Source organism: Anser cygnoides, chromosome 4, assembly GCF_040182565.1.
Source record: "Anser cygnoides isolate HZ-2024a breed goose chromosome 4, Taihu_goose_T2T_genome, whole genome shotgun sequence".
Classification (NCBI taxonomy): domain Eukaryota; kingdom Metazoa; phylum Chordata; class Aves; order Anseriformes; family Anatidae; genus Anser; species Anser cygnoides.
This window is the reverse complement of record NC_089876.1, coordinates 37,796,485-37,821,445: the sequence shown is the minus strand read 5'-3', so window position 1 is coordinate 37,821,445 and position 24,961 is coordinate 37,796,485. Positions and strand designations below refer to the sequence as shown.

Below are 24,961 nucleotides of genomic sequence, written 5' to 3'. Positions count from 1 at the left end.
ATCTTTTCTACCCAGTGGCTTTACTGAAGACCTTTCTGAAGGTACTTCTAAAATCTGTATCAACTTCTACACAGTAGAATCAAGCCTTAGGCTTCTCTGCATGCATACAAAAAGCAGCACAGCCCTTGAAATCTGTCTGCCCAAATGTATAAACTACTTCATTCTTTCTACTCATTCCTGACAGTTTTGCCTTTCACGAACTGTAACTTTAACATTACATCAAATCTCTGAGTACGACAACAGACTGTTTAATGTAGAACTTAACAAAAACATGTAAATATCAATTCCTTCACTACCAAGCTCATCAAGGTGAAACAATGCATCCCAGAATATCAAACTGCTTCCCATGCCTTCCCACTTGCCAACTATCTGTAATCCATTATATAACCTACCTGTTACAAATTCTACAGTGAAGTTTCATGTTTTACTGGCATTCAAAAATATGGAAAATAGTACAAGAGAAATGCAATCCTCCTATCAAAATTAAACAACATGCTAACTACTCAATTTCATATGTAACAATGAAATTCTAATATTTTGGGTGAGAGGGAGGATGTTTGTTTACTTTCTAACTTGTTGACAAAATACTTCCTTCTGCGTAGTTAAAATAATACTACAGTGACCTCCATCAGCATTACATGGGATTCACAAAATCTAACTTTGGGATCTGACAAAAGATATCCAGATTCATGAAAATTCTAACAACTTATTTTTTGTTGTTCATAAATGCAGGAAGACACCCCTATTCATTTACAACTAGATCTCTTCATGGTTCTCCTCGAATCCATGAAAGCTGGTAATACACACATTAATGAAAGTTCAGTATGATGAATCAGCAGGTGTAGCTGCAATATATAATAATTTGAGAGTCTGTATTAATCATTGATTTGAAGTTTAACAAGAATGCAATGTATAGGCTTTTTTTTCTTGTATTTAATAGCTTCATGAGGGTCAAAGGGCTTATCTTCGCCAGCAGCAATAGCATCTTTTTAACAAGGATTAGCTTAACACATGCCAACAAATATGTTGCAAATATGCATGTTAGAGCATACCAAGATATGGAGCTTGAACACTGTGCAATACCTATACAATCTCTTTTCTATGTAGCATGGTAGTAAGAGCTTGAGAAATTAATAGCATGGACTTCAACCCCAAGCAACTAGAGAATTTGTACAGATTCTACAGATTTTGCTTCCTAGTTCATATTACCACAATTAAGCCTAAATCAGTTCCATCTGCTGAACTTCAGTCATTTTTCTGAGATATATAAACAATGGTAAAATATACCACAGTTAAAATTGCAAACTTGGTAGCTAGTTGAAGTAAATCCATATCACAATACCCAGATTTATATTGCTTCAAAACATTTCAAAACTATCAATTTGCCATGATGACTGATCTTCAAGATCTGTATTTGGCTAACACATGTTAAAATGCCATTTGTATTCTAAGCATGGACTTTGACCAGAGAGACAAAAAGAGCTGTCTCCAGATGCCAACAGGGACAATCAAGAACCATTAGCAACCTGCCGGTACTGGTACTTCAATCACCAAAGCTATTGACAGGATAGCTGGATCCTAATTAGAGTAACTTTCTGTAGTCTAAAATAAAAAGGCTAGTATATTTAAAAGTGGTAAAAAAAATCCTGATACAATTAGGAAATTGCTCAGCTTTAGTCAAAACTTATTCACGTTGTCTCTATTCCACTCCTCTGCATATACATGAAAAACAAAGAAAATAGCCGAGAGTTTAGAAAAAAAAAAAAAGGCAGATGACCTTAGAAAAGGGGACCTATGAGATGAAACATGAATCAGAATGCTGATATATACCCACAGTGGCAGGTGCCTTTCTTACAAGGAGAATTGTGAAAAAGTCATTCTATCTTCAAAAGGGACAAGACCAAAAGGAAGAACTAACATTAAGAACTATGAAAATTCTGAATATGAGTAAGCCCTGTTCCAAGCCACTGGACAATTTACACTGCTTTATACTAGGAGCAGAAAAGGGAGTAACTCCTAAAGCCCAGTGGTCCTCAGACGTTACGGTTTATCTGTCACACATCATCTCTTCAAAAAAGTAATCAGAACTGAAAAATGGTTAGCAGGGAATGTTTTGACTAAGGACAACACCCTTACTAGCAGATATATATATATATATATATAAAATTTATTTTTTTTCAAAGTTTTGATGAACCCATGCAGTGGTTGGACAAGCAGGACACACTAGTAAAATGCTCAATGGTCACCATAAAAGAAGCCAAAAGTGTATTTCTCAGTAACAGCGACAAAGTATTTTGATTTACGGAGTACAAATGACAGAAATATCATCACAGAATGGGATTGAATCATATATACAAGTGAATACCTGATATGTAAGACCATGTGAACAAAAACGAGAAGTCTGCCCATGACAGAAAGCACAGAACTTTTCCTTACTTCTGAAGAATAATGCATTTCTGTAACTCTCATAAACAAACTGATTGAGCTGCTTATTTCTCTAACCATTGCTCTTGATGTTGCTGGTGCATTCATCCCCAAGCCTCATTTTTTTCAGCTCTGCAGGAAAAAAAAAAAAAAAAAAGTTGTTTTCTGCTCATCCTATATAAAAAAATAAAAAAATAAATAAGTGCAGCTTTCTGTTTCTGAGCACATAGTGCCATCTATATTCTCAGGATGTTTTCACAGTTTGTTCATGAAAACAATTTCTCTGTCTGTCCTAAAAGCTCAGCACATTTAAATGCATTTTTTATTACCCAAATCCTAAAATAACACATACACAAGGATTTTCTAAAGTGACAACTGATTAGGACTGTTTTGCTTTATGGGATGCTAATTTGAGAATCCTTCAATAGTCTTGAGTGTTAAAAAGCATTAAGAATTCCTTCTTGAAATTAAGACTTTTTAAGACACTTCAGGACAGACACAAACTAAAACATTTTACATTTTTAACCAACCGCTTCCCCCCCCCCCCCCCCCATGTAAACACTGTAACTGTTAGCCATGAAAAAATATAGGATCTACGTGGAGATTTCAAAATAGGCTCTCTGTAGAGCCTACTCCCATTCTCTAACTGATAGGAACAAAGTTGTGAAGGTCAACCTTGCTTCAAGGAATTTGACCAGAAATGGATGTAAGGAAGGACCTGTCTCCTTCTGAAGGTTATATCATCTATTCCCTTCTGACTTCAGGTTTCGCCAGAAAACAGGAGTTTCCCAAATCAGAGCAGGCCGCACGTGAAACAGCACAGAGGTCCCCCAGAAGACAACCAAACAACAAATCAAAAACCCCTGTGCTCCCTGGAAGAAAAAAGGCCCAGAGGCCACACTCCTATGTGACTTCAGAGAAACGCATGTTTCAGTCTGTGAAACACATGAGACCTGAGAAGAATTTAAACTCCTTTCTTATGAAGGCAGTAGGGTTCCTTCAATCACTTTCTATTTGGGCAGTCTTCCATTAAAGTTTTATAGCCCAGCAAAGATCAGTGATAGACGAGGACAATGAAAGGAATGTTGAGAGACTTTTTACTTTCCTAAGACTGGTAGCTTCAATAAACCCAAAATACAGAAGGTTCTTCACCACTGCAGCTGAATCACTCTGTGTGTACAATACAAGTATAAAGGTACATTAAACATGGCACAAGAAGTCTTTACAACATGTAACTGCACTTACTATGATGAAACAGTAGGGTAAATATGGTTAAGTAAATATCTTTTCCTTCTGTCCTAGGATATACCCAGGCATATGAGTACATGTGAGTTGTAAATTGAGTGAGTTGTAAATACATCTTTTGACTAATACTCTTCACCCGAGAAAGCATTTTGCAACTTGAGTGCAAAATTCCTTGACAGTTATGAGAGACTTCTTTCCTTAAGGTACTTCAGCTTCTACCTTAAACAACTATTTTGTGACAGAGGTCAATGCCTTAATGGTATACTTGACAAAGAGAGGTACAATCTCAGCAAATGCATGAGAACATAATTATAGATGTGCCATGAGAAGTAATAGCAAAAATATGAATCAAATTCAAACCAAGTATTAATCTTATTTGTAATTCTGTCTTCAATTTTACAAATCACCAGATTAAAGTACCACAAAAAGAAATTAGTGATGAGAAAAAGCTTATTAGATCATATTGTACATCCCCTTGGAAATATAATATTGCTGCTCTTCTACAGCAAATATCTGAGTGCTTTGTTCTGAATTACCAAAAGGAATGATATAGTACTGATCTACTAGTAAAGAAAAAAAAAATCTGTTGAAACTTTGTTACGAATTGTTTCCTTACACTCCATATAAATTTTCTTTTGCTCAATTTAATCTATTTTGCACATCTCCTTAGACCTTCTATAATCTTTAGGTTCTGATTTATGACTGGTCTTTACCTCAAGCAAATAGTTTTCATCATATCCTCTCTTACTGGATGAAATAATTGAATAATTAAGAGCACAGATTTGTGTGTGCGCGCCATTTATTTTTTATGCACAGATGGATCTAGGGTGAGCACTCTACTTCAAAACTGCAAATGGAAATTTTCTCATTATGTTAACATTTCAGCAGAGGACAAGACATGAATTCAGCATTAACAGCCCTCAAAATCTAATGCAAACAAGTTTTCCAAAGTTTGCATTTGACTTTTCTGTGGTCAAGTAACACTGGTAACTCAGAGTCACCTCTACGCCACTCTTTAATTTTCCAAGATATTAGCTACATTCAGTCAAGCCCACAGAATGTTATCTGATCTTCTTCATCTTATTAATTATTCTTTCCATTATAGTTTACTCTTTAGGCTTGCACGATACCCAGATCAGACTAACAGGCATGCATACTTAAACCTCATTCCCCATTTCATAGATGTAAAAACATTGCTAATCCATATGAACATGGACTATATTTTCATATTTTAAAGTGTGTTAAGTAGCTTTTAATTTTACAAGTAAAATATAGATCACAGTATGAACACAATGTCAGGTTAGCATATTTTTATAATGACCACATAAATCACATGCATAATTAAGTTATATTTTTATAATTAGCATGTAATTACCTTTTTACATAAATTTAAACTGGTCGCAAACCATTTACTGAAATAGTAGTTGAATTTTAATGATCATCCAATAAAACATCCAGATTTTACTACTCATCCCATTTTTCCTCTGCAGAAGCTTGGCTGAAAGAATAGATTGCATTTCCTCAAAGCAGAAATATTTTCCCCTGGAGCACTGTTTTTAAGATGTGGCAATATGATTAGCCTGCTTTTAAAAAGAACCATCAGCCTGTGACTGTCCTTATGGTGAAGCGTTTTCCCTTTTGTATCTTCAAATTCAAGGTTAACTCAAATGAATCTGTGGCAATGATTCCATTAATAATTCTCCATCAGCAATCATCTGATCACTGTGGGGTGAAGCAGTTTAAACTCAATCCTCCAGGTAGGGTGGGTCTAATCCCTTGCAAAGATTTTCCCTCTCGACTGGACATCCAAGTCAAAGATAGTAACAGATTTTATATTGACCACATCTTTCATCTGTCCTTCATTAAAGAGCTTGCCCATTGTGTTAGATATAAACACTGCTTGAGAGCTTTCTCCTTTCTTTCTTTCCTGTAATATTTTTCAGTATGAGTAGAAGGAAAGCTCTACAATGGCATGTTGCTGAAGCTAAGGATAAACTGGCCAGAAAACACAATAGTAGTATAGTATGGTGAAAGGCAATGCAATACTCTAAATGCTATAAAAATTCAGTTCAGATTACAGAAATATCAGTAACACAGATGGATCACTTAAATCCTACACTCAAATAAACACACTATGGAAGATAAAGAACAGTTGTTAAAGCACCATTGCAAAACTCACCTTGCAGTATGATGAATGGGATTTATAGACATCTTTCTTACTAAGATTGTTTCTGTCTTCCTATTTGGTATGTAGTTATCACAGTATCACAGATTTCTAGGTTGGAAGAGACCTCAAGATCATCGAGTCCAACCTCCGACCTAACACTAAGTACTCCACTAAACCATATCGCTAAGCTCTACATCTAAACGTCTTTTAAAGACCTCCAGGGATGGTGATTCCACCACCTCCCTGGGCAGCCCGTTCCAATGCTTAATAACCCTTTCGGTAAAGAAGTACGTCCTAACATCCAACCTAAAACTCCCCTGTCGCAACTTTCGCCCATTCCCCCTCGTCCTTTCACCAGGCACGTAGGAGAACAGACCAACCCCCACCTCTTTACAGCCTCCTTTAAGGTACCTGTAGAGAGAGATAAGGTCGCCCCTGAGCCTCCTCTTCTCCAGGCTGAACAAGCCCAGCTCCCTCAGCCGCTCCTCATAAGACTTGTTCTCCAGACCCCTCACCAGCTTCGTCGCCCTTCTCTGGACTCGCTCGAGCACGTCCATGTCCTTCCTGTAGCGAGGGGCCCAAAACTGAACACAGTACTCGAGGTGCGGCCTCACCAGAGCCGAGTACAGGGGCACAATCACTTCCCTAGACCTGCTGGCCACACTGCTTCTTATGCAGGCCAGGATGCTGTTGGCCTTCTTGGCCACCTGGGCACACTGCTGGCTCATATTCAGCCGACTATCAACCAATACTCCCAGGTCCCTCTCGGCCAGGCAGCTTTCCAGCCACTCATCTCCCAGCCTGTAGCTCTGCTTGGGGTTGTTGCGCCCCAGGTGCAGGACCCGGCACTTGGCCTTGTTGAACTTCATACAGTTGACCTCAGCCCATCGCTCCAGCCTATCCAGATCCTCCTGCAGAGCCTTCCTGCCCTTGAGCAGATCGACACACGCACTTAGCTTGGTGTCATCTGCAAACTTACTGAGGGTGCACTGGACGCCCTCATCCAGATCATCGATAAAGATATTAAAGAGGACCGGCCCCAGTACCGAGCCCTGGCGGACACCACTAGTGACTGGCCTCCAACCAGATTTGACTCCATTCACCACAACTCTCTGGGCCCGGCCATCCAGCCAGTTTCTAACCCAGCGAAGCGTACGCCAGTCCAAGCCCCGAGCAGCCAGTTTCTTGAGGAGAATGTTGTGGGGAACGGTGTCAAAAGCCTTACTGAGGTCAAGGTAAACCACATCCACAGCCTTTCCCTCATCCACCAAGCGCGTCACTTGGTCGTAGAAGGAGATCAGGTTCGTCAAGCAGGACCTGCCTTTCATAAACCCATGCTGACTGGGCCTGATCGCCTGCTTGCCCTGCAAGTGCCGCGTGATGACCCTCAAGATAATCTGCTCCATGAGCTTTCCTGGCACTGAGGTCAAACTGACAGGCCTATAGTTCCCCGGGTCTGCCCTGCGGCCCTTCTTATAGATGGGCGTCACATTGGCTAGCCGCCAATGATAAGAGTAGAACCTTATGATAAGGCAGATAAGGTAGAACCTTATGATAAGGTAGATAAGAGTAGAGCCTTATGATAAGAGTAGAACCCTTAAAATAATTGATCTACAATATGGGCTTATTTTCTGTGACCAGCTTAATTGTACTGGATATAATATTTCAGTAAGTATATCTTCAGTCTGGCACACTTTTCCCGTATGTCCCAAGTGTTCTGGAATATACACTATTTTCTGTTTTATCACTGACATTATCTGTCATTTTATCTACATGAAATGTGGCATATTCATACTGTCTCTACTTCATACTGCCTATACCTGAGATTCTTTTGATAAACCCTATCTTTGCGCAGTTTTAACTATCATTCCAATCAACAGATAAAGAATCAAAACAAAGTCTGTTAGAAGAAGGGCCACCTCTTTTTCTCTCACTCAGACATGGAAACACCATTCTGTCCAACTATAGCAACTATGGACACCACTTAATCCTTTAGCAGTATATTCTTCCATAACTGAGGAAAACACAACAAATAATATATCATTGCACACCAAAGATCTTTTTCTTGTAAAAAAAAACAAAAAACAAAAAACAAAAAACTAGCTGCACAGCTTCTTAGTCATCAACTGAAAAAACCTGCCAACTAGCAGTCACCTACAACTCTCATGCGCAGCCTGCCAATAAGGTCATCACTCAATTTTAAATCGATGTTGTTATATTTAGGGACTTCACTAAAGCATCAGCTCTAGAAGTTACATGATTTTTGAGACTTTCATATTTTTAAGCTCAGTTTTTAGATCTCAAGATTCATAAACAAGAAGAGACTAGTATGATCATTTATGACTTGAGTATATCACTGTAGGATTTTCCTAAATTTATTCATATTTGAACTAGAGAATATTTTCTGAAGTGAAAATTTCTTATGATATGGATTCCATCGCTGCATGATTTCAGAGACAGGCTTGAAAAGGTTGAGTACACCCATCCAATTCAGAAATGAGAAGAATAAGTATGAAGATATTATTTTGAAAAGCAGAAGGTTCTTTTTGTTGTTGTTGTTTTTTAAGCTACTTCTTTGGTTATCAGGGGTTTTTGTTAATTTGTTTGGTTTTTGACAGCAGAGATGCTTAGTGAGATTTGATTCATAATTTGTTAATGTTGACAATGTTTGGAGTTGAAAAAAGTAAGCCAGCAAAGCTTTTAAGCCACACATCATCAAATAAATTAGCCTCAAAATATTAGTTCTCACTAAAATATATCTAAAATAACACGAAGAGGGTGCTTTTTTTTTTTTTTTTTTTTTTCTTTCTCCAGGGCACTTTTCTGCTTTTATGAATTACCTCTGGTATTAAGATATTATTTTCTTACTAGTGAAATTATTCCCAGAGAATTGACAGAAAATAAGAACTTTCAGACAGACTTTTTCTCATTCAAATTCAAAAGTTATGATAATGAAGTACTGCTTTCCACAATTATGATAGTTTACGGATATATGTGGCAATAGATTAGAAATAACTGACAAATATTCACTAAGTACTTGTCTATGCTTCTGCAAGCAAGTCTGCATAGCCTACATTACAGGTTTCAAAAAGGAGCAGATGTTAAAGGAGATAAAAACTTGTAAGTAATGTCATGCTGTTAATTAGGAACAAAAACTTTTCTTAAAAATATTAAATCCTTCCTTGCGTGATTGTTACATTGGATTAACCTATGCTTCGTGGTTTTAGCTGACTACTGGGAAGGTTCAGCAAGAATTTCTTCTTCCTCTTGATGGAATAAAAAGTTGCTGGATTTGTGGGGTTTTTTTTTTTTGGTGTTTTTTTTTTTTTTTAATTCACTTTCTTCTAGTTACTAAAAACAGCTTTGACCAGAGTTGGAACAGAGCTGGCATGTGCAGACTGGCATTTCTAGAGACTTTAAAAGTCTCTAACTTCTAAAGACCTTAAAGGCCTTCCTTACATATTAAGATTGAATCAGTAACTAAATTATTTGATCTGGTTTTAACTAAGGTCAGGAAGAAAGATAGGAATAGCTCAGGCTTTGGGTTTTTCTATACAGACTCAGGCTTTACCTAACAACTCCCAAGCTGCAACAATGACCTTTATTAGTGAATATACACTTCATAACTTCTGATCTCTTCCTATAGCTTCTGATCTCTTCTTTGGTCTGAACCATTTTATATAATGCTATAAGTGTTCCTTGACTTGCAATTGGAGCATCTAAGCTAAATGCGTACTACATGGCTGCATGTGATGGCAACAGATTAGATTCAGTGACACTTTGGTATGATTTACCCTCTTCTGACTAATTCATGGTATCATGGTATTCATTACAGACTATGAAAACACTTTAAGGTACAAAAGAAAAAAAAAATCTCACTGCAATGAAAATCCTTCAGATATTTTACCAGATACAAGAACAAAACTAAGAATTCCAAATTTTTATCTCTGTGCTCTGAGCACCCTCCCCAATAGATTAACCTGAAGCTAAAATTAATATTATACAGCTTCATGAAAAAGTTGTTCAAACAGAAAGCAACACTAATTTTTCCAGATTCCAACAATGTTATGATTTCACCTTGTGTAAGGCAGGGCAAAAAGATTTGAGATAATGTTGACCCTTCAAATTTAGCTATAATCACAAGAAAATTCCAAAGCAATGCATGTATTATCTGTTTATTTTCTAACTAACCAAAGGTGAAAAACAGCTAACTATCACACCAGACTGTACCATCTCAGTTCCTTCAACTCTGTTATACTGTGGACACAGAATGGTCTTTAAAAATTTATAATTCAATATTCCAGACCATATTCCACCCCTTCCTTTGAAATATAACCTTCTGAAAAAATAACAGTAAAAAGATTTGAAGATAAAGTCAGGTGTTTTCAATGCAGGATGCAATTCTTGTCATACATTGGATTCTTCTAATATTCAGAAATTTTAAATCTGATGTTTCATTATGAGAAACTTCAAGTAATAATCCCTTACATAGCAGTAATTTCAATTAACTAGTACTGCAATTAATGTTTAATAAAGTCCACAGAATCAATAGATAGAGACTGGACCAGGTCTTACACTCTATTACTTTAAAAATTATTTTACCATGACAGTACTTTGAAAATAAGCAGCCCTGTTACTCTAGCAGTTTACTCACAAAGAATTTGTGAAACTTATGCTTTTCAATTGTATAATCTAAAGGCATGAAATCTAAATTAAAAATCAGATTTAGGGTGAGAGAACAACCTAATACACAAGCCAAGTGAACTACACAATAACTGCAAAGGTAATGTAAACATCAGGAATTACTGACGTCGGCTTTCATTGCTAATTATTTTCTATGTGATCATATTTCATTACAAAGTATTAGAATTATAGCTTCTTAAAGATACACAAAACTTCTGATTTTCTTTTCACGTTTCCACTCCAAATATACTTCCTGTGATAAGAAATAGCAGTCTTCAGATCAATATTGGTATATGTTAATATGGACTTAATGCTATGAACTACAGCACAGGCTTACGGAACATCAGAACTATGTCTAATTTGTTAAAAAGCAGTGGGGGAGAGCAGCAGTTCCTGTAATTTGTTCTATTATATATGTTTCTCTCATATATATATATATATATATATAAATATAGATATATATACCACTTTTTTTCAGATGTCAAATGTTTTATTTCTTATGGCAATTTTCTCAGAGAAAAATGTAGGAGAGGTTTGCGCACAAATGCTGCTTGATAACAAAATGCATGTACAACCTGCCCACACACATCTCAATAGAAGCCTAAGAAAATTCCTTTGTCAGAAGAATCTATAAGATGTTACATTAAGTATTAATCATACATAGTCTTAAAGGACGGATGATACCGAATGATCAGAAAACATCCATTTAACCATAACAAAAGATCTGCACTTCAACAAAATTTCCATCCATACCAATATAATTTATGGTGTTTTTACAAGAAAAATCTCAATATGCCACGCACTTTTGGGACAAGGTTTCATGTATTATATACACAAAGTTCCTACAAAAAAATGGAAGATCTGTACCAAAAATATGCAGGCCTACATACATGGGAACTAGTTATCCAATTCTCTTGTAAGTAATTCTGTTACGCATCCTAGTGGTACCAGATGCTATAATAAACACAGTCCCAGGAACTGTGGTATACGTTCAGGCAGTGACAAAAAAGCTTGTTTCTGAGAATGTTTCTGCAGTCAAAACTACAGGGATACTGCTGATTTGAAATAATCACCTCTGTTATTTTGTTCTGCCTTTTTTCTTTTCTTCCCCCCGCCCCTGAAAATTTGATGCCATGCAGCCAGTCCTCTATATTCATACAAATGTGACATACATGTGCATCAATTAGATGTTTTACATGGCTTGTCTACTTTATTCCTTAAAGTAACAGAGCGCCACTATTAGCAAATAGTTTAAAGTAAAACCTAGCTACTAATTTTTGCTTTAAAAAGAATGTAAATATGTGTTTTAACAGCTGAAACTCCGTATGTGAATATGCTCTGATGCTTCTGTCCAAGTATTAAATATTCCATTTTAAAAACATGCAGGTTCTATAATGAAATAACATTTTGTTTCTATCAATTCTTACTGTTCAATCAACATTTTATGAAACCTTAAAAGTGTCTTTCTTTTTTTTTTTCATTATGGAAAGAAAAGGAAAAAATGTAAAATTATTGACTGTCAAAATCAATTATCTCACAAATCGGCACATTTATACATACACCATTTTAAAGAACAGGGACCACTGAATTGTATTTTGAAATCATCCATCTGGTTTGATAAATAACACCATTTTGGCTGGCAATGAGCAAGAACATGTATGCCAATTCACAAAATTTGGAGGAACACACTAAGTCCACAATTGAGTGATAAAATACTTTACTAAATGAGTCTAATTTCTCATGAAGAGTATTTCTTTAGACTAAAGAAACTTGTTGGTAATATAATTTTTATGTATAACTTATAACTTAAAAATGGCAAGAAGGCACAGTAAATCTGTATACTACTATCTCAATTTACTAAGTGCACAAGAACATGTTACTATTAAATCTACTGAAACTTGTTACAGAAGTTCCACAGGCCCGCAGAAAGGCATCCGGGGGTTTGGGTTGATAGCAGGTTGAACATGAGCCAGCAGCGTGCCCTGGCAGACAGGAGGGCCAGCAGTACCCTGGGGTGCATCAGGCACAGCACTGCCAGAAGGGCAAGGGAAGTGTGTCCTGCTCTGCACTGGTGCAGCCTCACCTCAACCACCGTGTCCAGTTTTGAGTGCATTGATGTAAGAAGGACATAAAACATTAGACAGCATTGAAAGGAAGTCAACAAAAATGGTGAAAGGTCTAGAGGGGAAGATGCATGAGGAGTGGCTAAGGTCCCTTAATTTGTTCAGCGCAGAGCAGGCTGAGGGGAGGCCTCATGGCGGCCTGCAGCTCCCTCACGAGGGGAGCGGAGGGGCAGGCGCTGAGCTCTGCCCTTTGGTGAAGTTACAGGACCCAAGGGAGTGGCATAAAGCTGTGACAGGGGTGGGTCAGGCTGGGTGTTACGAAAAGGTTCTTCACCGAGAGGGACAGGCTCCGCAGGCTTTACTGGGACAGGCTCCACAGGTAAGCAGTCGTGTCAGGGAGCGTGCTGGAGTTCAAAAAGCATTTGTACAATGCTCTCAGACATAGGGTATGATGGTAGTCCTCTGCAGAGCCAGGAGTTGGATTCAGTGATCCTTGTGGGTCCCTTCCAATGCAGGACATTCTGTGGAATGATTCTATGAAAACAGTATCTGCTCCAGATTGTTAATGTAAACTTTTGAGTTCAAAGCTGAACGGCACAGTCTTTGGTTTCTTTTTGTCCACTGTATTTACAGCCTATTTTTATTCTCATGAAATAAAGAAAGTCTGGTTTTCACCCCAAAAGCTCTTTCTTTGCCTGTTAATTGGATTCGTGCTGTTCATTTTTCCTATAATATTCTATCTAATGTAATTAATACGCACTGGGGGCAAAATTCTCTTTCCCAAAAGTACAGACTTGGTTAAAGGAGAGTTTTGCCTTGTTCACTGCAACAGATTAAAATGCTTTCACTGTGGTAGAGAATAGTCTGATGTATAAATTATACCAAGCACTGAACATACGAAAGAGAAAAAGAAAAAAGCTGTGCTACAAAGAGTTTGTTTTTATGACTACATTTTTGAGCAGTCTAAAATAAAATCTTTTTTTCAAATCATATCAGAAAAAAGTGCACTTTATGAAATGTACAGTAAGATACACAAAAATGAAATGTTCAAATTAACTCTTAGATACCTTTATACATTTGGCTTTTTAGTTTTTTTGTCTGATTGCTTGTTTAGATTTCCTGGATTTGAGGGCTGGAGCCCCTCTCCTGTGAAGACAGGCTGACAGAGTTGGGGTTTGTTCAGCCTGGAGAAGAGAAGGCTCTGGGGAGACCTTATTGCGGCCTTTCAGTTCCTTTGCCAGGAAGCGTAGTGATAGAACAAGAGGTAATGGCTTTAAACTAAAATGGATAGGTTTAGATCAAATTTTTCACTCAGCGGGTGGTGAGGCACTGCAACAGGTTGCCCAGAGAAGCTGTGGATGTCCCATCCCTGGAAGTGTTCAAGGCCAGGGGCTTTGAGCAACCTGTTCTAGTGGGAGGTGTCCCTGCTTATGGCAGGGGGGGTTGGAATTACATGATCTTTAGCGTGCCTTCCAACCCAAACCATTCTGTGATATTATGATTGGTCTTCCTGGAATTTCCTAATTCCTTCCATTAGAAAGAAGAAATTTATTAGAATATAGTAGAGGAAATTTCACATTTTCTAACCCAGAAGACTGCTGAGGCATAGCAAAGCTATAAAACCATCTCTATCTATGAAGGATACAAGATCTATTATGGACCTACATATTCCATGTCCATAAGAGAAGCCTCATACAAATCCAGTTTACATTGCGTACAAGGCTTCTACAGAAAATTTAATCTCTGAATTGCACCAAAGTTAGAGTTTTAAAATATGCTAAAGGCAAGGGAAGCCACAGTCCCTTCTTCAAAGATATTTCTGATTGGAGAAGGCAAGAGAAAGTGGAAAAAGATGAAAAAGAAGGGGAGGTGGCATAGATGTATGCCTAAAACTGTATCACAAATGCTCATTCAACACAAGCCCATGATAACGTACAATGACAAAGCAGAGGGGAATAGAGCATTAGGGCATCTCACAGTCATTTGTCTCAGGTATATGATAGACGTGACACTTCCTAGAGTATAAATCTGCTTATAAAAGAGAAGACCTCATACTATTACTCAACAAAATGCAGCAAAGCCCCTTAAGCTCTTCCAAGAAGTGGTAGCACAAGGTGAAGGACATCTGAAAGCCTGAATTCCTTCTCCAGGTTTTGGCATAAACGCAAAGCTCTGTAGAGTTGTCCCAGAGAGAATGTGACAGGTATGTAAAAGAGTAAGACTAGTCAGAACATGTACTTGGAATAAACTGAAGAAAGCTTATAAATTCTATTATTTATTTAGGAAGAGGACTAGGTTTACCTTTTGGTTTCTTTAAATTGTATGATTTCATGGTTGTGAAGAAACCAGATCTCGCTGGTGTCAATAAAGCTCACTTCCTGCCAGTCAGAGCATCCACCTATGGGAAAGAAAACAGTCATCATATTCTGCTTACTTTGTTTTTAAACATATAACTCTTTGACTTTATGCCAGCATAAATGAAGAGTGATGTATATGTATGTACGTGCATTCACACTCTCCCCCTCAAACAAGTTTCAGTTGGCAAGAAAAACATTTCCTGCCTGTTTTCAGTAGTACTTTGAACAATGATGCTACTAACATGAGAAAATGCACTGTAATGAACAAATTTTTCACTCAACCAGATACACATCACAGATGTCAAATCACTGTTGCAGATATGTCCAAGCCTGTCTTTTCTCTTTTAATGATCTCCAGTTTAAACACACGAATATCCCTAACATTTTGACATATATAACGTTGTTATACCTAGAAGCTTCATAGCATAACAAAGTAACAACAACTGAAAAAAAAATTAAGAACATTTTCCCCAAATTAAAGTTTACTTAGACCAGCAGGTTTAAGGTAAATATCTTTCATCTTGATATATAGGATAGTAGGGAAAAAAGAAAATTGGTTATTACTTGTAACAGTTTTCTCGAGTTGCTAAATGCAGTTTCACTTAAGTAAAAATGAATCCTCCTGATATGCCTTTCAGCATTCTGAGCTTTAATGATGCTTAGCACAGCAGTGTAATTAACAGTACCAATGATATATAACAATTCTGTGCTTTCCAGTGGTAGAAACAGAAGGCTAATGCCAGATTGCTTGTTAAAGGTAAACCCGGTTGCAAAGTACACCAGATGAGACAATCCCCCAGTAGCCACATAATGAGGTAAAGACATCTGTAAGAACTTTGAATATGAAGATTTAAAGTCTTTGGTGATGCTGCAGATGGAATTACCATCATCCCTGCAGACACTGCCACTGGAAATAGATCAGACCTTCAGTCAGACTGGACTGTGAATAGCTCCAACCTTGTTTTTCCTTAAATGACGTACTACATAGCTATTCCTAAGTAACTCAACGCAGTGTAGACTAAGAGAGAGAGAGAGAGAGAGAGAGAGAAATTGTGCCCCCACTGCTTTTTAAGAGAATGCTAAGTGATCATTCAGTAACAGTGGAAAAAGAAACTGGAGAAAGTTTGAATAATTCCACTCTAAATAAATGGGAATATAATATAATTCAAGATACTTCTACAGAAGAAATACAGGTTCTGTGGAAAAAAAAAGAATTTTAAAATTTAGCAGATACACTGAGAAGAATACAAACTATGATACTATTTTGGAGATCAAATGGCATAATATTTAAATAAAATTATCAAAACTTTGATATTTTATTTGTTGCTTCTATAGTCAAAATGTCAAGCTATGTGAAAAGGCTTTATGAAATCTTTTAGAAATATTTTTAATATTAGAAATATTTCCAACATACTGGAAAATATGCTAGAAAATATGCTATGATGTTTGTTGTTTATACTATCTGATAATGTCACAACGTCAATGAATTGGCAGAGGGAGAGAAGAATCTGATTCTCATTTAAAAAACAATGGCACTTTACATCATTCTGACATGGTAAAATAATTTATGACCCACTTTCAGACCTCTTTATATTGGCATCGTGATGTACAGCAGTCTCAGGATAAATGTGGAACAGGAATTTAAAAAGTTTACTCAAGCTGGTATGAAAGTTTTACAAGAAGGCATGGAAATCCAAATGGTGTCTGACAACAGAATGGATTTCCTGAATTATAATTCTGTATTTTCATTTTCTTCTCACAGTGGTGAGGAAGTTTTCCGCTAAATGAAGTGTTAAAACTTTTCAGTACTGTAATGAAACTTAACATCATCTTTTCCTTAGGAAACTATTAGGCTATTTCCTGCTTTTAGCGCTTTAAAAACTGAAAATGATTGAATTGCATTCATCTGATCTAATAACAAAAAAAAATTGTAGCACGTATGAGATCTGAATTCATGCTGTTCTAAGTAGGACAGATATGTGAAGATCAATATTATGAGTGTTTGAATTCATATGCATCTAAATTGATTGACTTAGATCTAAGCTGGTGAATGTTCATGAAGAAACTATTTCAGTTATTCTTTGCAACTACAATACATTATTATGAATTTATTATCAGAATAATTCAGACTCTTTGTAGCTCAGCAAATTATTCACAGTAAATAATGGGATCAACACATTTTACCCCATTTGAGTTAATGAATTATCCATGAACTAGTTATGATTATCTCTACTTAATTTCAATAATCGCCATGAGGGATCTGTTTTTCCAAAACACCTGAACAGTTATTTGAACCTACAGACAAATTTCAGAGTCTCGAAAAACTCGCCTTTAAATATGTTGAATGAAATGGTTTCCAAGAAAGATTGGCAAATATTTAATGTCTGTAGGATAGCCATTGAGCATATCTGAAACATCTGTTTATCTTGGACATGTAGATGGTTAAATTGGTTGGAAACAGAAGTGCTAAGGTACTAACAGGCCAACTCCTGTTCTTATCCTCTGCCATCAGAGTGATTCCAAAGAGTGCTTATCAATATGGTGATAGGCGTTTTATATCTATAAATATAAAATTCAAATAATTCAAAGATTAGAATTGCGTAACAACACCGTAACTCATTCCCAGTGCAGATTTAGTCTTTATTTGCACTGTCTGCAAAGTCACTCTTAAATAAATGTTACTCCTGCATTCAAAGAAACACATTTTTGCTAGTATATATAGAAAATCTTTCATCTACCTGAGGTAGCTATGTAATGCTGTCTATTTTTCAGAGGCTCTTTTCTGAACTACCTGGAACATTGTTAAGGACAAAAGAAAACACTTATGGTTGGGCATGTTAAAGACCAAAATTCAAATTTCTGATTAACCTGACTCAAGATACTTCTTTGGAAAGATATAACATACAGATACATGTACATACTAGGATATATTAAACATCATGCACAATAACAGAATAGCTTTAGGAATATCATAATAAGAATAATATTTTAACAATGCTAAATAAAAACTGTTAAAGACAAAATGCAAAGTTTTGGTCTTCATAGAGCAAAAGTAGCAGTGATACTGAAATATGAGAAAGAATGGTTTGTTTTCATTTTTTTCCCTAAAACAACAACAACAACAAAGATAAAATTAGCTTACATAAATTTTTATTTTTATTGATACAATTTTATTTTATGGGTAAGTTTGTTTAGTACAGCCAGGAAATAGTTCCCTAAATTCTAATATTGCTCCAAGTGTTTAAAAATAATTATATTTGCAGAACATATAGGACAATAAAAGCCTCCTCAACATCTGTCTTTCTATTTCAATACTATACTTCCCCTACTTCAAGATTATTTGAGAGACATTTGCCCTCTGTAAATCCCTCAGTAGCTAATTCAGTTCTCTCTTATTTTTAGAAATAAATCTACCTCTTCAATTGTAAATTCATGGGAAAAATCAAGACACAACCAACAGTCCATCTCATTCCTCAGACATACATTATATGAAAGAGACATGTGAAAGAGACAGACAGCACGAATAATTTTGAAAATAGTCAGTCTTTGTTTTTACTTTGGAGATGAAGAGAGGGAGGTGGGCTGGAGAATGAAGCCTTCTCTTATCACCACCTCCTGGTCACCTGAGGCAGGCCCAAACTTACTGCTATGTAGCCTCAAGCAAATCATGGCTCACTCACTGCTTCCTAGGTTAATATTCTTTTAAACCTTAAATATTTCTTCTTGCCTCCAGGTTTTGACGGTTTGCTGTTTATACAGATAGCAATCAATTCCCATCTCAGTCTTTGAAGAACTAAGCGAAGTTATTCTACTCATAGAAAATGTTCTCCTTGCCTCTGAACATCTTAAAATTCATTTTTCTTCTAAACAACGGACCAGATTACTTTACCATATTACAGCTACATAAGTGTTTTGAAAAGTGTGTTAATTATTTTATTCTCAACACTACAAACACCTTGTCTGAAACCCCAGACTGCATTTATTTTACCTTGAGAACTACCCAGGTATCTTAAAGAAGACTTCAGGCAGTAAATAATGAAGAAGGCTGACTTATGTGTTCGCATTGTCTCTAGCACAAAATAATAAAGCTCTCTGCATCCTTTGGGTTTTATCAGAATACAAAAAGGAAATAAATTACAGTTTCACTTGTGCGTTTCTGAAATCACAACCGCTTTCCGATTTACATGAACGTAATAAAAAAAAAAAACTCAGCCCTTGATTTTTGTTAGAAATGATGCCATATGTGTACTTAGCTTCATAATGTGTACATTTGTTTAAACAAAATTAATTCTTATTTCGGAAACTTCTGTATAATTAACAAGGACACTATTTTGAAACAAAATAGGAAAAATATACTCATTTTTGTTGCCACAAACTTGTATTTGTAGCCACCGTACTCCTTGGTTACATTTACATCTCAATTTTCAAATGCAATTGGATTCAAATTTCAGTTCACAGAAGGAAAATAGAAAATATACACAAAGCTGAATTGTATCAATCATATCGTAGGTGTATCATATTTGTAGGAATTTTTTTTGAAGTCTTTTCAAAGAAGTCTATGTACTACATGTTCTACAGAGAATGTCATAGAACAAAAAAAAAAGGAATATGAAAAATCAAGATAAGTTTCACTGTTGTCTAATTGCACCCTGGACATCCCTGTTCCTAGAGCAGATCAAACCTCAACATCTCTTCTAGCTGTGGAATTCATATGGCTTGGAAATTTCCCCTACTCATGAATAAAACAGAGCAAGAATGTAAATGAAAGCGAAAATAAAACCCCCCAACCTTATCCAACAAAATCCTCTTTCTTGATATAAATAATTCCAAAAGTTTTCTGTCAATTTTGTGACAGGCATTTTCTGATAATAAACATATTGATTTATTTTTTTTTCTAAATCTACAATTTTCTTTTATCCTTTGCAGGAATTCACAAACACTGTCTAGAGGGAAAAATGGCAGTAAAACCTGAAAAGAAGTTGGCAAGGAAGCAGAATCACATACACACTTCAGACTACAATATTCCTCAGGGCATTACTGTTTATGTTTCAGATGGAGCAGAAAATGATTGGGTAGCCTACCCTCACTTCCACCGCTCTAAGAATAATGCTTCTATAATGACCACCGTGGAACATACATTTCCCTTATATGTATCAGCCTTGGCATCAGGACTAGCTAAATCAGGTCCAACTATACCATTATGACAAATCTGCCTTTTCCCTGGCCAGCACAGACTTTTTATTAAAATCTGCCTAGATTTTCCATAGCAAAGAAACAAAAACTCATGAGAAAGGAAGTTACGTGAGCTGAACTGAGATCTCAAATCCAAACCAATTTCACAAACAAATACAGAACTTCTATAATATTTGACTTCTTCTGTAATTGATTTTTCAGTCAAGAATTTTCTTTAATGCGAAGTCCTATATCGAAAACAGAAGAATTAACTCATAACTCACTCTACAAGAACATTTTAAATTATCACAGCATTCATTAGTACCCACTTGTGTATATCACATCTCTGCCTGACTTATTGTTACAATAAGAATAAACATTGAGATAGAAAAGTCTAGCCAGACGAGCAGCTGTGATGGAAGGATGGGAGAGATTTAAGTTCTTTTACGCTTTTTTAAAATAAACACTCCCACAGGGCCAGGCATCATGGACTTAATGCAGGAATTATGAAAGAAAATTCTATGGCACATATTAAATAAGGGGTTAGACCAGACAATAAAATGGTCCTCTCTACCCTTAGAACACGTGGGTGAAACTCTTTTCCTTTAATGTTTTGAGAACTTCCTTTAAAGAGGTATGAAGTTCACAGTGGTTTTTTTTTGTTTTTTTTTTCCTTCCCCCCCCCCCCCCCCCCCCCCGTCTCCTCTCACTCCTTATCTCCTTTATCCACTTGGCATGTGCTGCCTTTCAGACTATAAGCTCTTTGAAGCAAGGGCTGTCACACTTTATATGCTTTACAGTGCCTAGTACAATAGGGCCTGACCTAGTTAACTCCTAATCAATAGTGCAATAGAGATGTTAAATAATTATTGTAGGACTGTTGTATTTCCTACCACAGAGCTCAGCACACTGAGAAATTCTGTTGAAATAAAATACATTTCTGTCATGCAAGACAATGCCAATTAAAAAAACAACAAAAACTGACTTTTTATGTATGAAAACATCAAGAAAATCTGGCATTAACAATGAATGAAGCTTACATGGAAACTTACAGGTAGAGCTTTATAAATGTCCTCTTTTTGCTGCGTTCAATCTCAGCTGCTCTGACACTGAACTTTGATTGCAGGTATTTTTATTCAAAGCAATTAAAACTCTACTGCACTGCTGAGAACAAATGTGTGCATATCGAAATATTTAAAACCGAAAAGAAAACTTTAGTCTTTACAATAGCAAGCACTTTTAAATTGCTTTGCAGTTTAATTCCACCTCAGTTGCACGCAGACATTAACAAATTTGCTTTCAGACATCCCTGTTATTCTTCATAAAGTCCCAAAGGCGTCTCAGTGAAACTGGATTTAAAGCATGTTAAGTGCATTACAGGAAATGTGTTCCCAAAACACACAGTCCAATTAAGTGCCAAATGATGCCTTCAAGTCTCACCCATGTAAACCATACAAGACCAGTGAGATTTTGCAGTTGAAATTTACGGTGAAAAGACCACTCATTATTTAGTAAAGCACAAATATATTGAGGTTCTTTCCTTTTTGAAACGTATCCTATGCTACAGCTTAGATTACCAATACATTAAAAAAAAAAAAAAAAAAAAGTCTGTAAATCAGGAATTGGTGTGGGACATGAAGAAAAATCAGATTGTTCTTGTAGGATTAAACAGAAAAATAGGAAGAAGTCCCCAGAACAAGCAGTAGTTTGGATTCAGAATGACTTTCCTGTGACTTTGTTTTGTGACATCATCAGCCAGAATTGTGATAAATATTCCTTAGTACAGTAAGGGTGGGATTGGGTACTGTGCCCTCTGACATTTGAATTTCCCTTATTTCCCAGAACAGCTCTAAGTGTTTGCTGCCTGCAGCACCAGTTTCTCAGCTGAAATGAGCAGGAAACCTTCCTGGAAGCCAGATGATGCCACCATTCACATGAGCTTGTGATGGTTTCTGTTGGTGCTTCAGATTAATTTCTTTGACACAGGCGAGACTAATGTCTTACATACATGTGTGGTGATTTTTTGTTTGTGGTTGTTTGTTATTTAAAAATACATCTGCATATTTAAACAAAACTGATAAGAAAACTGAACTAAAATATGATGACGACAGGTCATAGTCAACAGGTTGTAGGAATTATTTACTTGATGAATTTAGCCTTTTTTTGTTAATGGTTTTTACAGATTACTTTGTTATGACCTGACTAATAGTTTTCAGTTAAATGAATAAGATGTTATTATTACCAATTCCAGTGCCTACTCTTTGCATTTACTATCTGACCTCTTAATGCAAGCAAACAGTATATATTGGGATAGGAAATGTGGAAGAGTTTCGGTGAAATGTGAAGTCAGGATTCAGTTTAGGACTTCTATCATTTCATTCAGAATATGCCATTGATCACATTACATAAAGCTTTAAAATAGCTTTAAAAAGGAAGAATTTAAAAAGTTATACAGCATACTGTAACATCTGTAGCAAAACAAAACAAGCATTGCTTATTACTTCATCACACTGTTACAAAGGGTCTTATTCTTCTGGCAAAGCAAAAAAAGTCTCACAGTGAAATCTGTCCTTTACAAGAATTCTAGCTTAATTTCCAGACCACAAAATCTGAGTAGTATTAAATTAGCAATGATAGCCTTGAGGCATAGATCTTTAAGTGGGTGCTACTTAAAGAAAGGCAGTCTCACAGCATTTCCCAAGTGTTATACACATTCAGTCATACTGGCAGATGGTACATTTGGATCTCAAATGTACCCTCTCAGAACTCAAATGCTGACCTCCTGGAGACTTAGGAATTCTTTGAAAAGAGGCAACATTTAAAAACAAGGCAAAATATCACAGAAAAGTATTATTTTAGGAAGTGCTACAGAACCCGCCCTACAGCTCAGAGCAAGAACTTACTCATCAATTGCCTTCACTGTGCCAACAGACTATTACATTGAAAGAGACTGGATGGCAATTAAAACATTTTTCATCAAGAAATTGTACCAAAATCTGACTCTTTGTATTGAGAAGCTTGTATTTTTTGTTATAAATTAAACAGGCATCCTTAGTAATCCAGAGCAATATCACAAATAATAGTTCGTAAAAAATAAAATGCCTTGCAAAAATGCAATGAATGCATCTTACATGCAAATCAGCAATCCCAGATAGTTCTACTCTGGCGAATGTTTCAAAGCATTTTTTTCATTGTTTGAAATAACTCAAAGGGAATGTTTATCTAGTGAATATGTTCTGAAATGGGCCACTTCTGCCATCTGAGAACAAAAAAGCATGAAAAAACAGTTGTGTTTAACTGACATCTTAATATGAAAACTCCCTCTCTCCCATTCATTAATGAGAGAACCAAGAGGTATGATGGAGAATTACATAACATAATTATAAAACTAAAACCTCTATTCATCTTACTTATCTTTAAAATGCAGTAATTGTTACTCTTTCTTTCTCCTTTCAGTATTTCTCTTTAGGACAAGGCAAAAAGTTAAGTTTCAAATATTTTTATCTTGATAGTTAAATTTTTACATTATATCAGCAGAAAACTTGAGTAGTGCAGCAACTGTAGAAAATATTTTCAAATACTAATATTACAATAATTTTTAGAACACTAAATGTTACAAAAAATAAATTTAAGAGATTTTCAAAATTGCTTCTGAGCCACAGTTCTACATCTTGTAATAAGTAAGTTACTTGACTATATAAAGAGTAATTAAGGAAAAAAGGAAATATTTGCTTTATCAATATTCTTTTAATACCTGAGAATAGCCAGGTCCTACCCTTGCAGTTAACATAGCTGGTAATACTTTGTCTATTCATTTAAAAAAAGTTATTCATAAATCAGCATCAATTCTCCATATTATACAGGTACTGATTTGCAAATAAAACATTTGCTTCTATGTCTTGGAACACACTCAGAACAGAAATATATGTCTATTTGACTTCAGTGAAACTTACCCCTCTTTTCATTCCATTTATCACTGTATTTGCCCTGATATCCAGCCTTCACAGAATCCCTTACCTTTTGCCTTTCTTACTGGAACCACTGTAAAACCATTCTATATTGCCATTGCATTCTCCGCCAGCCTAGCTTGCTTAATATCCTCTCCTAGCTTCACAGAATCACGGAATGGTTTGTGTTGGAAGGGACCTTAAAGACAATCCAATTCCAAGCCCCCTGCCATGGGCAGGGACACCTCCCACTAAATCAGGTTGCTCAAAGCCCCATCCAACCTGGCCTTGAACACTTCCTGGGATGGGGCATCCACAGCTTCTGTGGGCAACCAGAGTGTTCGGTACAGTGCCACATGACAACTTTTGTAGCCTTTTTAATTCTCCTCCTGCAGTTCTGACATTGCATTGGGCTTTCATTACTCAGAAAGATAAGCCAGTATGACTTGCAGGAGTGCCCTTGCATTATCTCTATTGGCACCTTGAAAGAATATTTACATGTTAACAGTACATCCACTTTTGTGGCTGTGGTGGTTTTACTTGGGTGGGCGGCCGAGCTCCACCACAACCGCTCTCTCACTCCCCCTCCTCAAAGAGGAACGGGGAGAAAATACAATGAAAAGGGCTCAAGGGCTGAGATAAGGACGAGGAGATCGCACAGTAATTATCGTGACAGGCAAAACAGACTTAGCATAGGGAGATAGTAAGATTTATTGCTTATTACTAACAAGCTAGAGAAATGAGAAACAAAGGAAAGAAACCAAAAGCACCTTCCCACCCATCCACCCTCTTCCACCTCCTCCCCCCGAGTGGCGCAGGGGAACGGGGGAATGGGGGTTATGGTCAGTCTATAGCGCTTCGCCGCCGCTCCTTCTCGGTCACTCTCGTCCCCTGTGCTGTGGG

General features: G+C 36.5%; 1 long non-coding RNA gene across 1 annotated transcript; it reads right to left on the bottom strand.

Moving 5' to 3' along the window:
* Window positions 1-963: 963 nt before the first annotated feature.
* On the bottom strand, window positions 964-21,935 carry LOC106040949 (uncharacterized). Its single transcript, XR_007167491.2, has 3 exons — window positions 21,164-21,935; window positions 14,884-14,980; window positions 964-2,556 (listed from the first exon to the last, which is right to left on the bottom strand). It is a non-coding gene; the product is annotated as an uncharacterized lncRNA (long non-coding RNA).
* Window positions 21,936-24,961: the final 3,026 nt, after the last annotated feature.